Source organism: Poecile atricapillus, chromosome 3 (assembly GCF_030490865.1).
Source record: "Poecile atricapillus isolate bPoeAtr1 chromosome 3, bPoeAtr1.hap1, whole genome shotgun sequence".
Lineage (NCBI taxonomy): Eukaryota > Metazoa > Chordata > Aves > Passeriformes > Paridae > Poecile > Poecile atricapillus.
Window position 1 is genome coordinate 66,879,779 of NC_081251.1, and position 21,484 is coordinate 66,901,262.

General features: G+C 37.6%; 1 protein-coding gene across 6 annotated transcripts in view; it reads left to right on the plus strand.

The window, feature by feature from the left end:
• STXBP5 (syntaxin binding protein 5) overlaps positions 1-21,484 on the plus strand; it is a 105,780-nt gene that overhangs the window by 5,607 nt on the left and 78,689 nt on the right. The window lies entirely within an intron of this gene.

Genomic DNA, 21,484 nt, shown 5'->3' on the forward strand with positions numbered 1-21,484 from the left:
CTTCTTCCTGAGACTAGGATCTGTTAAAGCAGTTGAGCTGTTGGAGTCTGTTTTCTCTGTTGCAAAGGAAATTGAGGGATGAGGTAGACACAAGGGCAGAAGCACTCTGCTGAGTGACATAAAATCTCAAATGATTTCTCCCAAGTAGTGGCACCCAGCTGGACATGCTGGTCTGGTTGTTCCTCTGAGTTTGTGGTGCAGGTTGGAGGATACTTTTTCCAGCTGTTTGAGGTGTGTGAGTCTCAGCTTGTGGCCTGCTTCTTGTGTGGCAGTTCTGCCTCAGGCTCCCTCTTCTCTGTGCTGGATTTTTGTGATTGGGTGTGATCCCCACAGGGAGCAATTGTGCTCAGTATTGGTTTCAAACTGCTGTGTTCAGTGTAAGCTGCTGGTGGCCTCTTTTGTCACTACAGGTCAGTGTCTTTGGTTTTCTCCATACTTGAAGGGATTTAGCTGCTGTTACAAGGGTAGCTTTCAACTCTTGATCTACTGTTGCAACATGTGAGACATCAAGTAGTTAAAAATTCATCTATGCTTTGCTTCTTTCCTGTGCATACCTGAACCTTTACAGTAGGACATATAGTCCTTGGTGTTAAGAAAGTTTTGTGCATAATTGGCTGTGCTTTGTTTTCCCAGCAGATATCAAAACCTTCTAATGATTTAGAGTTCAGTTTATCTACTCAAGGTTTAACTTGATGTAATTGGTTAGACTTTACCCCGTGAGGTCCTGACAGTGCTCAGTGTCATAAGTAATAGCCCTGTTTCTGTGCTCTTCTACTTAGAAGGCCCTCTGGAAGCATAATGTGATCTGAACAGGGGGTTATGTAGACTCTGAAGAGGATAGAGAAAGATGTAATGAGCTCTTTTCAGGATTTTTTTTTGCCTTTAGGATGGTGTTTCCTCAGAAGTTTTAAGTCCAGGGCTCTGTACAATTAATAATAATAGTCAGCTGAGCTTTTTTTGTTTGCCTTTATAAGGTAGAATAAACTTCGAAGCTAAAGCAGAAATATTGAAGGAATTCTCCTGGTCCCTGCTGTTTAACTGCTCCATCTTAAACAAGTTTCTTCATTTTCCTACACTTTAATTTCTATATAGCGAAACTAGGACAATATATCAAATTAGGTGTTTTGTGATAGTCTCCCAACATTAATACAACAGCTACTGGTGCTTCATGCCTTAAAAATACACATTTGCAGCATGAAGTTCAGCCTCTCTCTTGATAGAGGGAGTTGTAGTAAGGAAGATCATTTTCACTAGAGATAATTGAGAATGGAATACCTGTGGAGTGTTGTACCTTCCACACAGACCAAATTGTGCTTCTGACTCTTTATTCACCAGCAGAATATGTTGTTTAATTAAAGTTGGCTTTTCTTTTCCTCTTGCAAACCAAGTTCACAGGAAGGAGAAAAATTGGATTGTTCATCATCCCATTGTTAAAAATCTGAAGATTCCAATCGTCCTGAATGTCAATATCTGTTAATTTCCCCACAGTCTTTTCAGCACTAAAAGATGTCTTATGCAAGCAAATGGCTGAAGTTTTTGTGTTTGGGGTATATAAAACTTGTTTTCTGTGATTTCCATTCTCCAGCCTTTTTGAAAACTCACTTTTTTTAAAAAATCAAAATAGCTCAAAGCCTGGGTATGTGGTTCCATGCAGTCAGTTTCTGATGAAGCGTTTGTTGCAGCATCTGGAAAGCTTTGCCATAGATGTATACCACAAAATTCAAGCAATTTGGTAAATTCTCTGAAGCTTTAACAAAATACCATTCCCAAATTGTGATGTGATTATAGCCATTAAAATTACTTCTCCTTTGGATTGTTCAGACTTTGCTTATGGAAATATCAGCTTGAGATATTTGTGGGGTTTCTGCTTTTTGAGTATTTTGAGTATTTTTTTTATTGAAGTAGTTCTATACTTGCTCTTTCTTCTCTGTAGTAGCTCTACATTGGCAGTAGGACAGTGGCTGGAGTTGTTAAGAGTATGCAAAGATTTCAGTTTTTTAAACAGAGCATCCAACTGAATTTGGCACGTCTTCAAGTGGGATGCTGGACCAGATGAACCTGGGTAATCCTTTCTGACCTAAATTACTCTGTAACTCTGCTGATTCTGTGTATACACCAAATTTGAACCGAACTACTATCCTCTTTCATGGATAGTCAGGGTCTTTTGGCATTTGTACACTGAAGAAAATGGTCTCAACCCTTGTCAGTAGTGTTCTGGACTTTGAACAAATATGCCTGTTTTGGGAAAAGTACTTTGGTAAACCTATAAAAAATATTGCAGTAGTGTCATGTCAGAGAGACACTGATTATTTATTTTTAAGAAAATACTTGTCTACCTTGCCACTCAGTTCACACAGAGTAGTTTAAACAAGAAAACTACTTTGCTTAAAGCATATGTTAATCTTGTCACATTTCTGTTTCTTTTAACACTACTGCATTTCTTGTCATATCATCTGGCACTTCGTTCACATGGTTATTGTTATCTTAGTGAAAAATTCCCATCCTCTAAATGAAGACAATCAGCTACTTTTGTGTATTCTGAAATTAAATGGGGCCAAAATGGCATGATGAGGCATGCATCTCCCAAAAGTGCATGGAATTAAAGCAACTGAGTCCTACACAGAGAAAGCTTTGACTGAATTCTTTATAATAAATAGGATGGTGTTCTTTTTAAATCTGTGGTTTTACTTGTTGGGAAACTTAGAGTGCTGGTTTTGGCTGGAGTAAAGTTAGTTTTCTTCACAGTAGCTGACATGAGGCTGTGTTTTGGATTTGTGCTGGAAGCACTTGTGATAATGCGGGGATGTTTTCCTTACTGCTGAGCAGGGTTTGTACAGAGCCAAGGCCTTTTCTGCCTTGAAATGAGCAGCCTGGATGTGCACAAGTAGCTGGAAGAGAACACAGCCCGGGACAGCTGAACCCAAGGATATTGTATACTATATGGTGTCATGCTCAGGATATAAAGCCGGAAGACAAAGGAGGAAAGGGAGGGAGGATGTTTGAAGTGGTGGCGTTAGTCTTCCCAAGTCACTGTTACACATGATGGAGCCCTGCTTTTCTGGGGATGGCTCCTGCCCACCCACGGGAAACAGTGAATTAATTCCTTGTTTTGCCTTGCTTGTGTGCAGGGTGGTTTTTGCTTTGTCCCTTAAACATTTTTTATCTCAAACTGTGAATTTTCTCTCTTTTCCAATTTTTCTTCCCCATCTCACCAGAGGGAGTGAGCAAGCGTCTGTGTGGAGCATAGTTGCCAGCTGGGGTTAAACTCCAACAATCCTTTATGACACCCAATGTGCAGCTCAAAGGATTTGAGATAATGGCAGGTTTGATTGGCATGTGCTAGATTGAATTTATAGCTGTAATTGCTGATCAGCTGTTAATTGGCAGGTGCTTGTCAGGAGCCTTGCTTGCCTGACTGTACATTAGAGTCCAGTGCTCATTAGTGGCTGCTTTTTGCCCTCGCTGCTGCTGCTGCACTGCTTTATCACCTCACTGCTGTGCCTGGGAACATTGTGATAACAGCAGCGGCGATGTGCCGGGGCTGGCAGCTGGCCAGGGACTGTCTGTGTGTCTGTGCTGTGCCCTGGGCTGCCAGGGACTGCTGGTGAGCTGCAGCCAAAGGGACCTGACCCATGGATGAATCCGTGTGGGAGCAGGAAGGTCTGGAAGCGGCTCTGGCTGTGTCAGTGCAGCAGCAGGAATAGCTCTGGAGGGATGGAGGCCCAGGGACAGGTCTGTGCTGCAGACAGGTAGACACTGACACATCAGTGCCTGTGGATAAGTCCATGCTGGAGCACCTGAAAGCGTGTGGCCATGGAAAATCCCACAACAGAGCAGGTATTCCTCTGGAAAGACTGCAGCCATGGGTAAAGCTATGATGGAGCAGGTTTATCTCTGGAGGGACTGTAGGTAAGGCCATACTGTAGCAATTGTGGGGAAGCAGCAGGTCTGTCATTGTGAGTGTTATTGAATATATTTTAATTCTACTGATACAACTTCCAATAGTAGTTGCTTTTGTTCAAAAATACTTAAGTATAATTGTATTGAAACTCATACTGTAATCTACAAAAATTAACTTTATGATGAAAACTTCCCCGCAGGTGTTTTATTGACAGCAGAAACTTAGTGGATATTGCCTTTCAGCTTCAAACTTGCTGGGTCTTGGTGAACCTGGGGAAGGAAATGTTTGGAAAGCATGCAAAGTCTGTAAGGCTGTAGGTTACTGTAGCATTATCATGGTTTGTTTCCTTGTACCACTTTGCTATTTGTGAAACACTGAGGTGGTATATGGATTGTGTGACCTGATGAGGTTCGGCTAAACTGTAACAGGACATTGAGTGGCTGGAGCACAGCTTAGGCTTTCAGACTTGTGGTACGCTGCTCAATTCAGTAAGATCTTAATTCGGCATTTTATTCGTTTTGTTCTTACTTGATCACTGTGGAATGGCTTTTAGAACTGAAGTAGCATTATTGCTGCAGGAGATGACATGAGTAGTTTTACTAAAGTCACATCTGGAAGAGTAGAAGCAGCTTAAGATTTGAGATGTAATAAAGAAAGTATGAGAGCACAAATCAAGTTTTCAAACCCTTCCTAACAAAACTTAAAAAATTTTGTAGCTGATTTAGACTTCTAAGTGTCCAGGTCCCTTTGTTGTACAAAGGTTTCAAAAGGCAAAGGTAAGTGTTCTTACACAATCACTTTATGGTGACTAGAAGTTGGCTTATCTATGTACCTCAGTGAAAAACAGAATAAAACTTGCAAGTTATTACATTCAATATGAAGATAAACAGAACTTCAGGACATGGATTTTGTGAACAGTTCATTTTGTCCTTGATCTTAGCTATCTGGTAGTGGTTTTACATTTTGAAAAAGATTGGAATTCCTAGTAGTTTTGAGAGAGTTAATACTGTGGTAGGTCTTTAATCTTTTGGGTCTTCCCTCTTCCTCTTGCTGCTTTCAATGTGCCTATCTTAAAGTGTACTATCAAACTGATGATAGCTTTTTAGAAAAATCATGGTTCTTGATCCTGCAAAGTTCATCTCATTAAGCAGACAAGACTCTGCTTTCCCAGAGATCTAATTCTTTGACATGTAGTAATTTGTTTGCCAGCCTGAGGTACAGGTTTGTGTCTTTTGAGGCAAAAGCACATTGCTTACCCACTGCCTGTGTGCTGTCTGCCAGCAGCTTTTGGAGTTCCCTTATTTTGCTGACCCATAAGTTTCAGTTGTGGTATTGTAATTGGCACTTGAATGCCAGTCAAGTGTAGCCTCGTAGTATTCATGATAACTTAGTGACCCCATTCATGTCAACACTTGTATCATGGGCACTTGGTAATTGTACAGCTTACGTGTTTATCAAAGGAAGCACTAAGTTACCACCACTGTTGACTTTCAGTGCAAATACAGGTGAAGGTTTAATGACATAATTTAAATCTCTGTCAGTGGTATTTGTATCACGGAATTTGGATACATTAAAATAATGAAGGTCTTGGAAACAGCTGAAACAGTAATATTTCAGAAGAGAGGACTGGTAGAATGGTATAATGACTTATTTAGTAAATTTTTAAAATATGTAGCAGTTCTGTTGGCTTCTGGGGACCCATACTGAATCCTGATTCCTTGTGATTTTTACAATGCATTTATGAAATTACTTTTTCTTGTTTTGTTCTGTCACAGTGGTGTTCAGTTTAAGACTGACACAAATGAGAGCCATTTTTTCTTCCACTTAAAAATTTCTCCTTTTAAGAAATTCTAAAACTGGCTTTATGTTGAGACCTGTACAACTGGATGACATCCTTGGTTTGTGTACTATTTATTTTAAGTTTATCACTTTGTGCAATGACTTTAAAATTTAAATTTTTATTTTAATATCAGGACTAGGTTCTGCTTAGTCTTCCATCCATAGTCCTAGTATTCTTAATACTAAGTAGTTCTAACCTCATAGACTTTTACTTGAAAGATTTGAGATATTTTTTTTTAAATTTTTCAATTACTTAGAGGTTTTTCTTTGCTTTGAATTCTATTTTGAGTGCCAAGAATAGTGAAAGTAGGTGAAACTATAAATGTGTGTCTGCAAGAATAGAAAACAAAGTGCTTTTTAGGAATGCAAGGTTGACAGAATCATGGAATGGGTAAAGTTGGATGTGACCACTGGAGGTTATCTAGTACATCCCCCAGGCTCAAACAGACCCTGCTAGAGCACATGACTCAGGATTGTATCCAGATACCTTTGTCAAAACATAAAACCAGAGTTGTTTTGTAATAATAATGATGCAGATCTTGTAATGCATGAAAAAGGGCTGTCCAAAGTGCTGCAGTTCGCTAAATCAATTATCTGATTTGTGTTGTACAGAGAGAAGTTTACAACTTGATAGAAATAATTGAAGGCTACTTTATTTGCCAATTTTGCTAAATGTCTAGGATTTTGTTTCATAAACACCTTAAAAAGTTAGTAATAAAACCTGATTTATGTTTAGGAAACCTGAAACTTAATTTTCTTCTAGGATTGATACAGTATAATAATGGCTGCTGCTTCCATGTTCACGGTAAATCTTTAGCCCACCCCACTCAAACCACACAGTGCTCTTAAAAGCAGTGCTGGTGGAGAGTAGAGGTTAGGTTCTCCATCAAGGCTATACATCAAACTTGCCCTTTTCTGAAATATCTCTCATGGATTCTCCAAGAATTTGTCATTTCCTGTTTTATATTCTCATGTAAACTTCACAGGAGTTTAACTTTGGAGCTTTGTAAGCCAGGGAACTAAAGACAGGGTGCACATACAAAGGAAGCAATTTCTGCTTAGTGAGCTATTATTTTATTTTGTGTGATTCATATTATTTAAGCAGGGGTTTGTATTCTACATCTCGTTGAAGCTGCTGCCTGGATTGTTCTCTGTATGTGTACAAATAACCTTGTTTGATTTTTGTTTCACATAATAATGATAAATGTAACACTTAAAGAGTAGCCAAGTAAAGAGGTAATCCAGCTGGTGTCCAATGTTTTTGGTAACAGTTTCTCATAGAGGCCCTCCCACTTTCACAACTAGTAACAATGATTTGTAGTCAGTAGCAGCAGATGGAGAAAACCTATTTGCATTCTCCAACTTGCTCATTAAGGAAAATGATGGAATACTAATTTTTTTTCTTTTTTTTCTTTTTTTTTTTGTGATCACTTAATGTTCAATTGATAGTATTAGCATGCCTGTATTAATTTTTTTAGCATATGCTCTACCCAGTCATACTACCTTGTTAAACAGAGCAGATGTTCATCTTCACAGTTGAAAAACATTCTTAACTGGACTTTGTAATGTTGATGTTAGCAATACAGTTACTAAACTTTAGTGATGCTTATTAATATGGAGAATGGGCTGCAAAACAATAATTTGCCTGGCATTCCCTTTTATATGTGTTCCAAATCTGTATAGTAAACTGATGCAGTAAGATTACCCCCACAGTCACCCCTAAATGTCAGATAAAAAGGAAAGTCACCGAAAAAAAAAAAACAAACAAAAAACCAGAAACAACCTTTCAGAAAGAAATCCTGGTGGGTTACTAATGGGGAAAGAGAGAGATCAGGTAGCTTATGTGTCAAAAGCAATGTTAGTAATTGGTAGTTGTTTGTTAGTAATGTCCCCATGTTTCCATAAGGGCTGTTGGTCAAAGGAAATAAAGAGTTCAAGTGGCAGCCACTGACAAAAAATACTACCATTTTCTTAAACTTTTGTACTTCTCTATCTTTAGTTAAAAACAAACAAACAAAAATCAACACCTAAACAAAGGTATAGGTCCAAATTTCTCTTCAATTACCCCCAGTATATGTGCTGCCTAGGATGTGACTGTTATTATATATGTTTTCTTACAGACTGTTATATATGTTTTCTTACAGACCTGGTCCATGGAAGTATTGGGAGTATAGTCCCAATTTTGTTAATAGTCAAAGGGTTACTAAAAAAAAAAAAGAGATAATTTGATTTATGCATATTTTAGAGGAGAGGCAGCAGGAGTTGACTTTTGCAATATTGTTTCTTACCTGAGTAACAAAGTACAAAAACTACTTTTGAATTCTGGCAGTTGAAAAGAATTTCTTTTTTCCATATGAATACACTGCCAATAATTTCCAGATCAAATAAATGGTGTTGTGGTAAAAAAAAAAAAAAAAAAAAAAAAAAAAAAAAAAAAAAAAAAGTGGGCGTGGGGAGAGGAAGTGGCATTTTCTGAATTAATTTTATTGACTTTTGTTGATCTGCTCTTTCTGTTGGCAATTCCTGGTAAGAGAAGCAGCACGGCAGATAATGCTGACAGTAGAGTTTGGTTTCAAACTATTTAGAAACTGCAGTTTTATATCATGGCATATAAACAGAAGCATGTCTTTATTTCAACTCAATATTTCATATTGTAATCGTTTTTTTGGCACAACTTATAATTTTCTTAGCTTTCCTGTTTTTTTATTAATGTCTTTGCTGCTAAAGATAAAAAATGAGATACCTGAACAGTTGATGAAAATGTATTAATGGTGTGGTAAAAAGTAAAATGCCAAGACTGTTGAAGTGGGGTAGTGGTAAGTTTATCAAGGAAGCTGTTGTGCAGACAGGAGTGTGATGATCACGCTGCTATCTGAGAATGTTCTCTGCCTTCACTTTTTTGTCTGCAGCGGAAGTTACTGTTGCAATGCGAACACAGTACTGGGCAAGTTTAGAAAACAATACCCTTGAGTAAGTTTTAAAGGAGAAATGCTACTCTGTGCCATTCCTCAGCAGTCACAGTGTGCTACCAGAATAATTGTAACCAATTTGACAGAGACTGCTAATTCTTGCCAATTTCATATACAGAGTAATGCACTGGCATTTCCAGGAGTACAATCTCTTGCTGTAGAAATACTCATGTGAAGAGACTATTCTTGCAAAATAGTTCTGAAATTATATTTCTTCTCAAACTTGAATTATGCAGACTTTGATTATAATAGAGGCAAAATATTTAAAAGCATAGTTTAAGAGCTTTTTCCACATTCTGCAAAAATACCACCCTAAGTTTCAGAATAACAGAATAACCTGTCTTTATTTGCTATAGTACAGACAATAACTAAATTATACAACTGTAGTTAATTTGGGGGGAAGCTCACTTATGATGAAATTAAACTCCATTGTGCATGCTTGTTGTTAGTGTTAGTGTTGTCTTAGTGTTTTGATGGACAATATGTAAAGATAATCAGTGTAAGTGTATTTTGTATGAATGGTACTGATCTGCTATAAACACATAATTTTCAGCTCCTAACAAGAACTTTTAATCATAGTTAGTAATCTAAAGTATCTTAGTAGCTTAGTGCTGCTCACAGCTATTATTTGGTATATTAGATCTCTGGTTGTCTTTCTTTTTTTCTTGTTTTTATTCAGTGTGGTAATTTTCTTGAACTTTGACTGGAATACATGTATCGGTCTATCATGGTGGTTTTTAGAAACCTATTTTGAAAATAGGTTTAATCCTGAATTTTTGCAATAGGTCACTAATTAATGTTTCTTCATTTTTATTCAAGGAGATGATATTGTTTCTTTTTTGCTGTTTTGTCTTATTAGAAATTGCTGGGTAACAGAAATAATTTCTACTTTTCCTTTGAAATCTCATCTTTAAATTTTTCAGTGTCTCTATGTGGCTTCTTTTTCTCAGAAAATAATTCTTAAAAAATACTTCTCTTAGTTTTTTCAGGTGTGGTTTATAGTATAATGCTTTTTCTAGTAAAATTACTTGTAGCTTTTGCCCATGAATATTTTCCAGGAATGTAACTATCCTGCATCTCTGGTGATCTGGGGTGAGTGATTTAACTCTTTCCTCTTTCTTCTCTGCTTCAAGAGGAACAAGTTTGTGTATGGATGTGGTTTGTGAGGAGGGGTAAGGAGTGTTTGTGTTGAAATGTTTTTGTCCTGACTGAGGTCTTGTAGCTGACAGTGAATTTGAAGACTGAGTTCTCTGAAGACTCACCAAGTTTAGAGAGTTGAGCAGACTGAGCGTGTGAAGGAAAAATTAGTAATCAGACTTCTAAGTCTGATAATCAGTGCTTAATGTATCAGTTGGGAACTTTCCTAGTCCTTTGTTGCAAAAGAAGTAGGGATGCTTTGCAGGCAAAACATTTTCAGATTTGTAATGCTTCAAAGAACTAAAGTGAATTTCCATGCAGTTATCCAGAAAAAGTTCCTTAGCTTTTTCTCTTAATACATATGTGACTTCTATTCTGTTCTGGTGGAATTCTTTACCATCACGAAGTCTAATGCTCTTCTTGATTGTTTTTTTTTTTAATTCACAGAGACCTAGTGGCCACTGTAAATATGCAGTGGGATTATTTGTTGCTGTTTCATTGCTATTCTGCTATGCTGACATTTGAAAGAAGAAATAAAGTTTAAACAGTAGCTTGTAGAGTTAGTATTTATTCTCTTCAAACTTTTCTAGTGAAATCTTTGAAAAAGTAGTTTTCCCCGTGTGTTTGGTTTTTTTTTTTCCCCTAGTAAATATTTGAAGAGCACCACAGGTGACTTGTCTGACACTTATCAGCTCAGATGTTTACTGTTCCAGCTTATATTTGAGCCTCATGTGTTTTTTATTCCTCACCATGCAGAGCATACATAAAACTTCCACAGTTTACAGCTTCTAGTGAATTGTAGCTGGCTGACAATTACATCTGTTTTCCTCTTGGATTTTTGATGGAAGGTGTTACAGAAGTGAACTTCCAAAACTAATTAATTTCATTTTTTCTATTGCTGAGTAGAAAAAGCTGTCTGACGCTCAAAACAAGAAACCAAGTATTTAATCAAAAAACATTAAACACTGAACTACACTGCATAAATCCAGGTTCTGACTCAAAGCAGGTCTGGATTGACGGGGCTACAATGCCACATTAATTTTAATGATCTGGATTTGGTGCTTAGAAACAGTCTTGAGGTTGGATGAAGAGTCCTGGTCCAGACAATGCTTTTCTTTTGTCTGAGCCCTTGGATATTTTCATGTTGTGGTATTTCTGAAGTGCCCTTTTTCACAGCTGGAAACTTCTGTAGAGAAGATAAGAAACGGTGTCTATTTGACATCTGTTAACTTCAGGCTTTAACCTTAAAACCTCAGTAAAGCTCTGGACTGTGGTGATAGTCTCCCTCAAACAGCAAGGGATTTTTTTTTCTTTTCCTTTTTTATTTTTTTTTTTCCTATTTTTTTTTTCTCTTTTTAAATTTTCTTTATGGGGTAGTACTGTGATTAGTGGTGATGACCACAGTTACTTTTTTGGAATATGCATAATTGGTAGGTTTTATCTTTTAACTAAACAGCAGCAATTTCACTTTCTTATAAGTGGTTCGTGTGTAAATACGTTGCTGAAGATTCCAGTGAGAGCCAAATTGCTTTAAAAAAGTTCAAAGTGCCTTAGTTTTGTACTTTAACAGCAGTCACTTTGTAGGTAATAATTTTGAGGAATTTGACTGTTTTTCTTCAAGCATATCTTTTTGCAGACTTGCTCTTTACATTACCTTCTCTTTACCATGGTAAAAATGATGAGAGGAACAGTGGAAATGTGAATGTGTTCTCTTGGCATTTGGGGAGCAGGATGGTAGTGAAGGAGATGAAATGCTAAGTGGAAAGGAAAACCTCTACTGTTTCTGCAGCTTTTCCTTTACTATGCAGAAAGTGTACATAAATGCTCACGTGTCTTTATAAACTCAAACCCCTGAACCTTTCCTTGCTCCTAATACATCAGAGACCTAACTATAAACCTTCAGTGCTTGGTTTTATTGCATTGGTCTACCTGCATCTTATTGATGCAGAAATATTGGTAGATATTTCTGTTAAGGTGCAGGATTGTGGAACAAACTTGGAAGTTCGGAGCAGCATAAATACCCTCTGTCTGTCTTTGAGGGGCTTGAAGCAACAATTTGCTGTATATGGCATTTCAAGTTCCCTTGGAACTGGAATGGTTTCAGTTATGTGAAGTGTATTTAATGCATGGATATCTATTATTTTGGATACTTGTAGAGGAAAGACAGACATTTTCACTGTGGAACTTGCTACTGTATGACTCAATCTTGTAGTACTGTTACATGTGTGTTGTAACTCTAGAAATGCTTCCTGTGATTACACAGAGCCTGTATTTTAGGACATTGAGGTAATGCTTTAGATGGGATATGGGCCTAACCTGTGTTTTTCCCACTCTTTCCAGCTTCCTTTCTTCCCTCTTTTCAGCTTCATATTTTCATGAAACTTACGGGAAAATATTCTCTGAAGACTTTTCCTTCAGTCAAAGTTGATTGAAATAGCTCTTCAGACTCAGATTATTTGTTTGTCCTGCTAGTAAACCAAACATTCTTGTGATACCAGGGTAGATAAGCACTGTCTGAAGTATCAGACATCACTTGGAATCTGTCAGGCACTCAAAGTAAAGCAAATAAGATGGGAAGATTCTCTAAAGTAGCAGGAAAAAAAATTACAGTTGCAAGGTAATACCTTCCCTCCATCACATAAGTAAGTAGGAAAAACTGCAGGAAAGATGCATAGGAAAAGTACCTTGGACTGTGTTTTTTCTGTTGATGACCTGTTTTCCATCTTGTTGTGGTCTTCAACTGGGCCTTGGATACCTGGAAATCTCATAATACTGTTTGGATGATCTCCTTTCCAGTTCTAAGAAAAACCCTTGGACTTCTTAAACTCACAGCTTGTGTAAAACACTAGCTCTGTATTTATACTCCTGCGGGATCTCCTGAGCACTCTTCAGTGGTGAATTTCCTGGGACCAAGGAAAGGACACATCTGAAATCCTCAAGTACACTGAGAAAGAAGCAAACTGCAGGATCTAATTTGGCACCTGTCACAAATTTTAAGAGAAGAATTAAGATGGAATGGATAGGGTTATTTTTATGCTTTACAACTTAATAATATTGAGGACACATGCTTTAATGTCAGTTTTTAAAATGACATTTTTGGTTTTGTGAGTGAAGTGACCACTTCTCTTCTGACACTTAAAAAAAATTAGGCTGAATAATGCAAAACATTTACAATTGATGTTGAGCTAGTGCATTAACTTTTAAAAATAAATTACCATCATGCATTTGAGGAGAATTAAGGTTGCATAAGCAACTTCTGGGGACAATGTCAACCTTTTAATAGTCTGTGTCAAGTAGGATTTCTGGTAAATACAAACCATAAAAATATTACTTTGTACAACACTGGTATGCAGCTATTTTTGTGGTGTGAAGTGGAGCTCTATGTAATAGCAGAAATACCTCAACACAATAGCTAAGTAAAATTACAGCTTTTTCCCCAAAACAGTAATTTCTTTTAATGTTTTGGCATGTATTTTTTCCATGTTTCATGAAAAGCATGAAAAAATGCAAGGCACTCTAATGAGCACACATTGGTTTTGCATATTTAAAATAAGAGTTCTAGCTCCATGGTACCCCTTGTTTATGTGAGGACATAGTTTCTTCTCTTGATTTTTGTGGAATAGTGCCATCTACTGAATTGTACCTTGATGTTCATTTGTGGTAGTAATTTTGAGCAAACCTATAAGATGGTCACTACTGTTTTGATAGTAGTGAAATAATAAGTTTCTCAGTCCTTTGGTGATTATCAAAACTAAAAATTATGCTGAAGTGGAACTCGAGGAGGCTTAAGGTAAGAGAAAGTGAAAAACACTCTTAGTGTTACAAAATACTTAAAGTAGCAATAAAATGATAGCTGTGATTGCTCACACTTGAGGTTAATTTTAACAATTTTTTAGTGTCATTTTGAATGAGAATATTTAAGAAGTCTCTACTTCTGCTTTGGCAGATGAGGGAAACTTTGTCCCAAGACCCATTTATTCCATTATGTTTGAATTACTAGGGTTTAGAGCTAGTGCTAGCTGAAATACTTAGAAACGAATAGCAGCTTTTTGTGATGCTGTGCCTGTGAACATCACATGGAGTATTTGGAAAATCTTTCAGCTTGTGGCTGCTATGAGTCTGGGGACAGATTGTCATATCAATTTGGTACAGACAGAAGAGGTAAACTTGTACCTGTCACCTGGATTTGGCATCTAAGTTTCTCTATCTTGCCTATGCCATGGAAGTGTTGGGACTTCTAATCCTTAGCGCTTAGTGCTTCAACATGTGACTTTGCTGACTACTTCAAAAAGCTGTGTAAGCATAAATGTGGTATACCTGTGTCACTGTATTGATAAAATCACACCAGTGATTAAACTTTTCTTCAGAAAGATGTTTGGAAGAGGAAGTTATTTCCATCATTAGTACCATGCAAAATGGTGTGGGAAGTAGAAGGATAGATTAAACTTCGTCCACAAGTGGCATGTTAAAGGGCTGTGTCCAAAGGAAGGAGCTGATATCAGTACTGAGAGAGAAACTACAGCAAAGTCTAGGGCAGAAATTCATAGATGTGACCAACTTTTATTTTAATTTGAGATCTTTAAGGCCATTTCCTATGCCTAGGTCACCTGCTTTTTCTGCTGCCTCTACCAAAGCAAGTGAGTAACAGTGTCTTCATGAAGAGTGGTAACAGTATCTGTTGTCTTATTCTAAATAACCCTGAAATGGTGTAAGGGGTTAATGAGGTACAAGTAAAATTGGCTCAGGAGACTACACTCACTGCTATGAAGTTTGTGGGGAGAGGTTTGGAGAATGGGCTTGTGTGTGAACAAAGTTGAGATGGACTATCTGGTGATTTCAGCTGCTCTTCTGTCACTTCTATCCAATGGTTGTCACTTGGAAATAACTGAAGAGAATTTGCTTGTCAGACAAGAGTTAAGGGAACTATTTTAGATCATGCTGTGTGAATGAAGAGAGATTTCTAAACCTAGCAAAATGCTTTACAGTCAGAAATAGGTGTTGACAGACAGTAATTGATTGTGCAAAGATTGGCTGTGTTCTTTGAAAATATTAAATTGTCCTTTTATTAGATAATATCCAAGGTTATTTATGCTTTCATAAGCTAAATTAAATAAGTATACAAATTCACTTAGCATCTAGTTCTAGAACTTTACACTTGTTAATTGCTCTTGGCAATGTTTGTACAAAATATTGGGAGTCTGGGAAGAGGCAGCATTTTTATTTCAAGTATACCTCAGTTCTAGGAGCACAGAATGCCCCTGGCCTTTATTTTTGGCTAGGAAGCTGTGCATGTAAAGAGAAAAAGCCTGATATTATGACATAGTATGTAATAACATGTTGAAATTTGACTTGGAAACTAAACTGAAATTAAACTTGGAAACTAAACTAAAGGTGAGCAGGACTTGGAAGCATGCAAGAGAATACAAAGGTTTTACCTGTGAATTTTGATGAAGTTCTTCAAAAAAATGTAATTATTTACGCTTATATATGCAGTCTTTGGACAAAATATACTGGATTAGCAGTTGCCATCCATTTCACTGCATTGTGTGTAGTTGTAGAAACAAGTATTTGTAAGTTTCGTACCCTTGTATTCTAGTGTTCTTCTCTTCCATCTCACTCAGAAAAACTACTGGATTAGTCACCTTCTTTGCATTATTAGTGCTGAAATACAGGTCTTAGACTAAAGGGGCACAACCTGTATCAGAAAGCAAAGTGAGTAAAATCAAGGAAAGCCTGTTGCCTTTTTAGATTTTTTTTTCCTTTTAGGTCTAAATTGATGCTTTTACCTCTTCATTCAATAGCATGCTTTGCCATCTGTGAATTGTGCATATAGAAACTTATCATTAAAACCAATCTTGCTTCTTGTTTAATTTTAAATCATGTTTTTTTGTTTTGGCTTTTTTTTATCCTGCTTGCATTTGTACTGCTCTATTACATCTTGTTCCAATGAACAGTTGCCCCTCACTGGCAACTCTGAGAAAATTCTACCAAATACAGCCTTTACAGAAAATTTGCTGGCACTTTTTGTAGCTGCTTGGGAAATGCTGTGTTTGTGCATATTTATGTAAGCAACTTTGAAGTTTAAGAAGTGCTTTGACCCCTGTCTGTTGTTGTTAAAAAGTTGATTGTACTTAAGTTACTGCTCTCTACCGATTCCATGTCAGTTTACACGCAAACTGGTTCAGGCATTGTTTAATTATAAAATACAAAACTAGTGCAAATTGAGGCAAAAAAGGATGGGTTGTGTTTTAAAATTGCTACAGCTACTTTATACAAAAAAACAGTTAAAACTCAGTAAAAACTTTTACTGGGATCTGTAGACTTCGGCATTTTTCAAAACAGAGCTCCTTTTTATCAGTTTGAGACTTTCTTTGCAAGTTAACATGAAATCATTTGGCTTCTAGTGTTTAAAGGAGCTGTTCTATAAACAAAGTGAATACTTACAGAAGCTGATCTGTACTTATGTAGGAATGAACATTACTGGTAGCTATTGAAAAATTCAACTTCCAGCCAGTTGTTTCGTCACCATTTCACTGGAAGTTCTAAAGCTGCAATAGTAAACAGCAGTACAGTTTGCTATACCCTGTTAAATTACTATGATATTTGTAATAGGATCTAATATCAATTTTTTAAATGTTGTACCTGTTATTGCCCTCGTTCCTTGTCCTCCCCCCAGCACCAAAAGAACAAATTATATGTTGTCTTGTTTGGTAGTACATTGATGTGAAAGGTCGAAGTGCATTTTCTAGACAGTGTTTGACTTTAATAGTTTCTGACTTTTTTAATAACTCCCTCTTGCTAAGTAAGTGTCTCTTGATAGATTGTTCTTTGAGATGGTTGCTGTAGATTATGTATGTGAAAATAACAGTACTCATTAGATTTGATGAGATACAGTGGTGCATTTTTATTTTTTTTTAATGATTCAGGGTCTGATTAAGTGGAAAACTGCTACACATACATGACTGTAGTAAAATATTCAGGTATATTATGCAGTCCTGGAGAGCTGTATGCTGGTATACATAAGAATACACTGAGTAATCTACTGGTTTTAGTGTTTTGTATGGAATTCAAATAAATGGTTTGTGTCTTTATCTAGCCAATGGCTATTGGCTTTATCTAGCTAATGGCTATAGATAATTTGTCAAAATTGTCAAATGTTTAAGTAGTGTTAGGTGTTACAGCTCTAATTTTGAGAAGTATCAAGGAGTGAATATTAAAAGCTGCTACAGTTTCAGATTTGTCTTTATACTCTTGAGCTGTTATAACAGTGGCAAATCTGATACCTGGTCTGTCTTTGCTGTACTATAAAGACTTCTTATCAGAACGTAATTAAAAAAGATTTCAATATCTGTGTGGTGAAAGTTTAGAAAATAATTTAAATTATTAATGTTTTTGTATACATCAGGATAACTGCTAGCCTCCTGAGCTGAAAGACTGGGACAGGAAGCAGAATAGAGCCGCTGGAATCCAGGAGGAAGTAGTTAGTGACCTGCTGAGCCATTTGGGCACTCATACATCTATAGGACTGGGTGGGATTCATCCAAGTGTACTGAGGGAGCTGGCGGAAGAACTCACAAAGCTGCTCTCCATCGTTTGTCATCAGTCCTGGCTACCCAGGAAGGTCGACTTGGGGTTAGCCAATGTGGCGTCCATCCACAAAAAGGTCTGGAAGAAGGATCTGGGGAACTACAGGCCTGTTAGCCTGACCTTGCTGTCCAGGAAGATTATGGAATAGGTTATCTTGACTATGATCACGCTTACAGGAGAGCCAAGGGGTCAGGCCCAGCCAATATGGGTTTAGGAAACCGGGTGACTTACCTCATGCATGAGGGGCAGGGCTGTGGATGGTGTCTACCTGGGCTTCAGTAAAGCCTTTGACTCTGTTTCCCACAGCATTCTTCTGGAGAAACTGGCTGCCCAGGACAGGTGTACTCTTTGTGGGTTAAAAACTGCCTGGATGGACAGACGAGAGGGTGGTGATGAATGGTGTCATATGCAGTTGGTGTTCAATCACAAGTGCTCAGGGCTCACTGGTGGGGCCAGTTCTGTGTAATATCTTTACTCATGATCTGGGTGAGGGGAGTGGGTACGTCCTCAGTTTGCAGATGACGCTAATTTGGATGGGAATGTTGATCTGGTGGAGGGTGGGAGGGATCTGGACAGGCTGGATCAATGTACTGAGGCCAGTGCTATGAGGTTCAACAAGGCCAGGTGCTTGGGCCTACACTTCAGTCACAACAGCCCCGTGCAACACTGAAGGCTTGAGGAAAAGTGTCTGGAAAGCTGCCCAATGGAAAAGGACTTGGGGATGCTTTTTGATAGCCAAGTGAACGTGAGCCAGTGTGTGCCCAGGTGGGCAAGAACGCCGGTGGCATCTTGGCCTGTATCAGACACAGTGTGGCCAGCAGGAGCAGGGCAGGGATCGTCCCCCTGAACTTGGCATTGCTGAGACCACACCTCGAGTGCTGTGTCCAGTTCTGGGCCCCTCATTGCAAGAAGGGCACTGGAGAGTGCTGGGGAAGGGCCTGGAGCACAAGTGCTACAAGGAGCACTGAGGGAGCTGGGAGTGTTTAGCCTGGAGAAAAGGAGGCTCAGGGGTGACCCTGCCACTCTCTACAACTGCCTGGATGGAGGCTGCAGCCAGAGGGGTCAGCCTCTTCTCCCAGGCAGCTGATGGCCAGACAAGAGCACAGAGCCTCAAGTTGTGCTGGGGGAGGTTTAGTTTGGGTATCCAGAAGAATTCTCTCATTGAAAAGGTTGTTAAACATTGGAGTGGACTGCCCAGGAAGGTGGTAGAGTAACCATGCCTGGAGGTGTTCAGGAAAAGACTGGACATGGCACTTAGTGCCATTCTCTAGTTGATAAGATGGTGATTGGTCAAAGGCTGGACTTTATTAACTTAGAGGTCTTCTTAAATCTAAATGATTCTGTGATTTTTTGACAACTGCCTTATGCTAAGGGTTGAATTGATAGGTACAGATTCTGGACTGTCTTGTATGTCAGTTGGGTCAACCACAGGTGAAGAATGTCCCAATAGTCCCTAGGTCTGCTTACAGTAATTAAAGAATTAAAAAAAGAAAAGAAGAAGAATTGAAAAAAGAAAAAATAGAAAGACTGGTCTTCTCTGACTTTCATAAACATTCTGGAATTAATTTTCTCTTTCAAATGTGATTTCTATGGGCAGATGTGCACTGAATTGCTACTATGCAGCTAAGCTGTAAATAATAGTAATAACTTTAAAAAAAGAGTATTTTGAGGAGACAACTTGCATATTGCTAAATGAAATGCTTGAAGTGTAAGCTTAGATCTGTAGCTTGTTGGAAAAAATATATTTTGGAAATGTTGCTTTTTCTCATAAATTAAAGTTAATTTAATCTTATGTGATATTAAATTAAGGTCATACTGCGATTTCCTTGTGTATTACCTGCATTTCTAGCAGTTATGAAAATGAGCACTAATGCTAGAACATGAGCATGTTATCTTTTTCTTCTCTTAGGCACAGCTGTTGTCCCTTGTTTTTGCAAAAAATATGCAGTAAAGACAATGAAATACTGGTGTTTTCTAGGGTTAATTTCCAAATGGAAGTGGGGAACATGGAAGCAATATTCAAAGGTACAGCTTAGAAGCTATTAATTTATCCAATTTGTTAATATTTGGAATCATGGATGAAGCAGGAATTGAAGGAGCAGGGATGGGTCTTTGATTAGAAAACTGCTCCGAGCAGAGTATTTCCTCTAGAGCCACCCTAGGTCTTTGGCAGAGAGTTTTTCCTGTCTACAAAATTAAAATGCTTTGCTCATCTTGTCATTATTCATTATGATTTTTGCCTGTTTTGGGAACAACGATGTAGTAGATGATCACTGCTTAGTACAGTGAGCTCTCTTGCCTAAAGCACACATACACAAGTGCAGCAGATTTGGGCAAACTGCATTCCCTGGGCTGCTGCCTGTTTTGTGTGGTTGAGAAATGCTTCACATGTACAGAAACAGGCATGTTTTGTCCTTCTACAGTCAGTCTTTGTGACGTGCTTTTTCAATTCAGCATACCCTGCAAAACTGGGAGGCTTTACATTGCTTTAGAAAAGAAGATTAATGCTGGTTAGGAGGATGATATTAATTTGAGTAGAATAATTTTAGCTACTAGGTGAAAAAGTGAAGATGACATAATCCTTGAGTAAAGGAACTAAATAGGACTAGCTGTAAGGACTATTTTTTTTTTTTTTTTTAATGACAGTGAGCACCACAGAAGAGGCCAGACTAGTTTCACATCTGGATGTGAGGTTTCCACTAATTTATCAGAGAGAGATTTTCTCTGAATATTTAAAACTTGTGTAATCTTACTGCCAGTGCTGCATATTTACCGATTTCTGGAAAAATGGTTCAGGTGTCCTGGAAAATGTGGAAGCATTTTTTGTTTAAGGAAACATTGAAATATTCTTAATAATGAAATTTTTACCGACTAGTTGTAGTAGTGCTTCCAGAAACATTAGCATCAGAAGTGCTTGCAGAAAGCATCTGCAGAATAGAATTTGAAGAAGCAACTTGAGCAGTCTATGGATGTAGGTTTTGCTGGGTCATATTCCTCTTATGAAGCGAAGTACCTGTGGAGTCTCAATTCCAAATAAACTTTGGGCTTATGAACAAGGTTTGCATTTAATTTTGTTGGAAAATGTTGTTCTGGGGAGGGGCTGGGAAAAATCTTTTATTAGAAAACTACTTGTGTCAGTGCAGATAAACAAGTTTTAAAATTCAATTCCTGTAAGCCTTTGAATTTCACATTTGAAAATTGTTTTCGTCTACTTCTGCAAATAATTATTAATTCAAGCAAATGCAGATGCATGAGCAAGGCTGAAGGCAATCAGCTCTGAAATTCATGTTTTTCCTTGTGGATTTTTCAATCTGGCAATTTGTGTAGTCAATCCATAGTTAATGTAAAACAACTACTTTACATTAAAAGTATTCTGAGTTTGTGTAGGAAGGTATAATTCATGGGGACAACACCCCCTCCACTCTTTTTTTTTTTTTTTTTAAGCTATAAACTGACTGGAATATAGATTACTTGTGTGTTTGTTAAAAAAACCTTAATGATAAGAATGTAAAATAAAAGCTAAAAAGCAGGTAAGGCTCCCTGACTCTTGAAGTCCTTCCAAGGCAGAATGAAATTAAATTACTCTGGCGAAGAAAGCTGGTATTAAGTTTGATGGATTATTCAACATCTGTCTAGTGTATATCTCACCACTTAGCTGGATGTTATGCAGATTCATTAGTCTAGAAGAATGTGATTCAAGTTTAAAAGTTAAAATATAGCAGGATGTTGAAGCAGACTTCTCCCTGCTGTTGTTCTGCATTTTATTTTACTTAGAGTCTTAGAGTCTGAGAAGGAGATGTGTTTGAGTTTTGATTTGCATGCAGCCTAATAGTCTTTTCAGCCTTTCAACTGCCTGTAGCGTGAATGCACATGTTTTTTAAGAATGCACATATTATCTGCTTTGGTTTTGTTCAGCTATTTCTCAGTAAATTGAAAGCTGGCAGAATGAGTGAGAATTGTACTGTTTTATTAATTTTTAGCATATGCCGAGAGAAAAAATAGTACATATATTCTCTGTTTTGCATACAGCTTTGGAATAATTTCTTTTCTT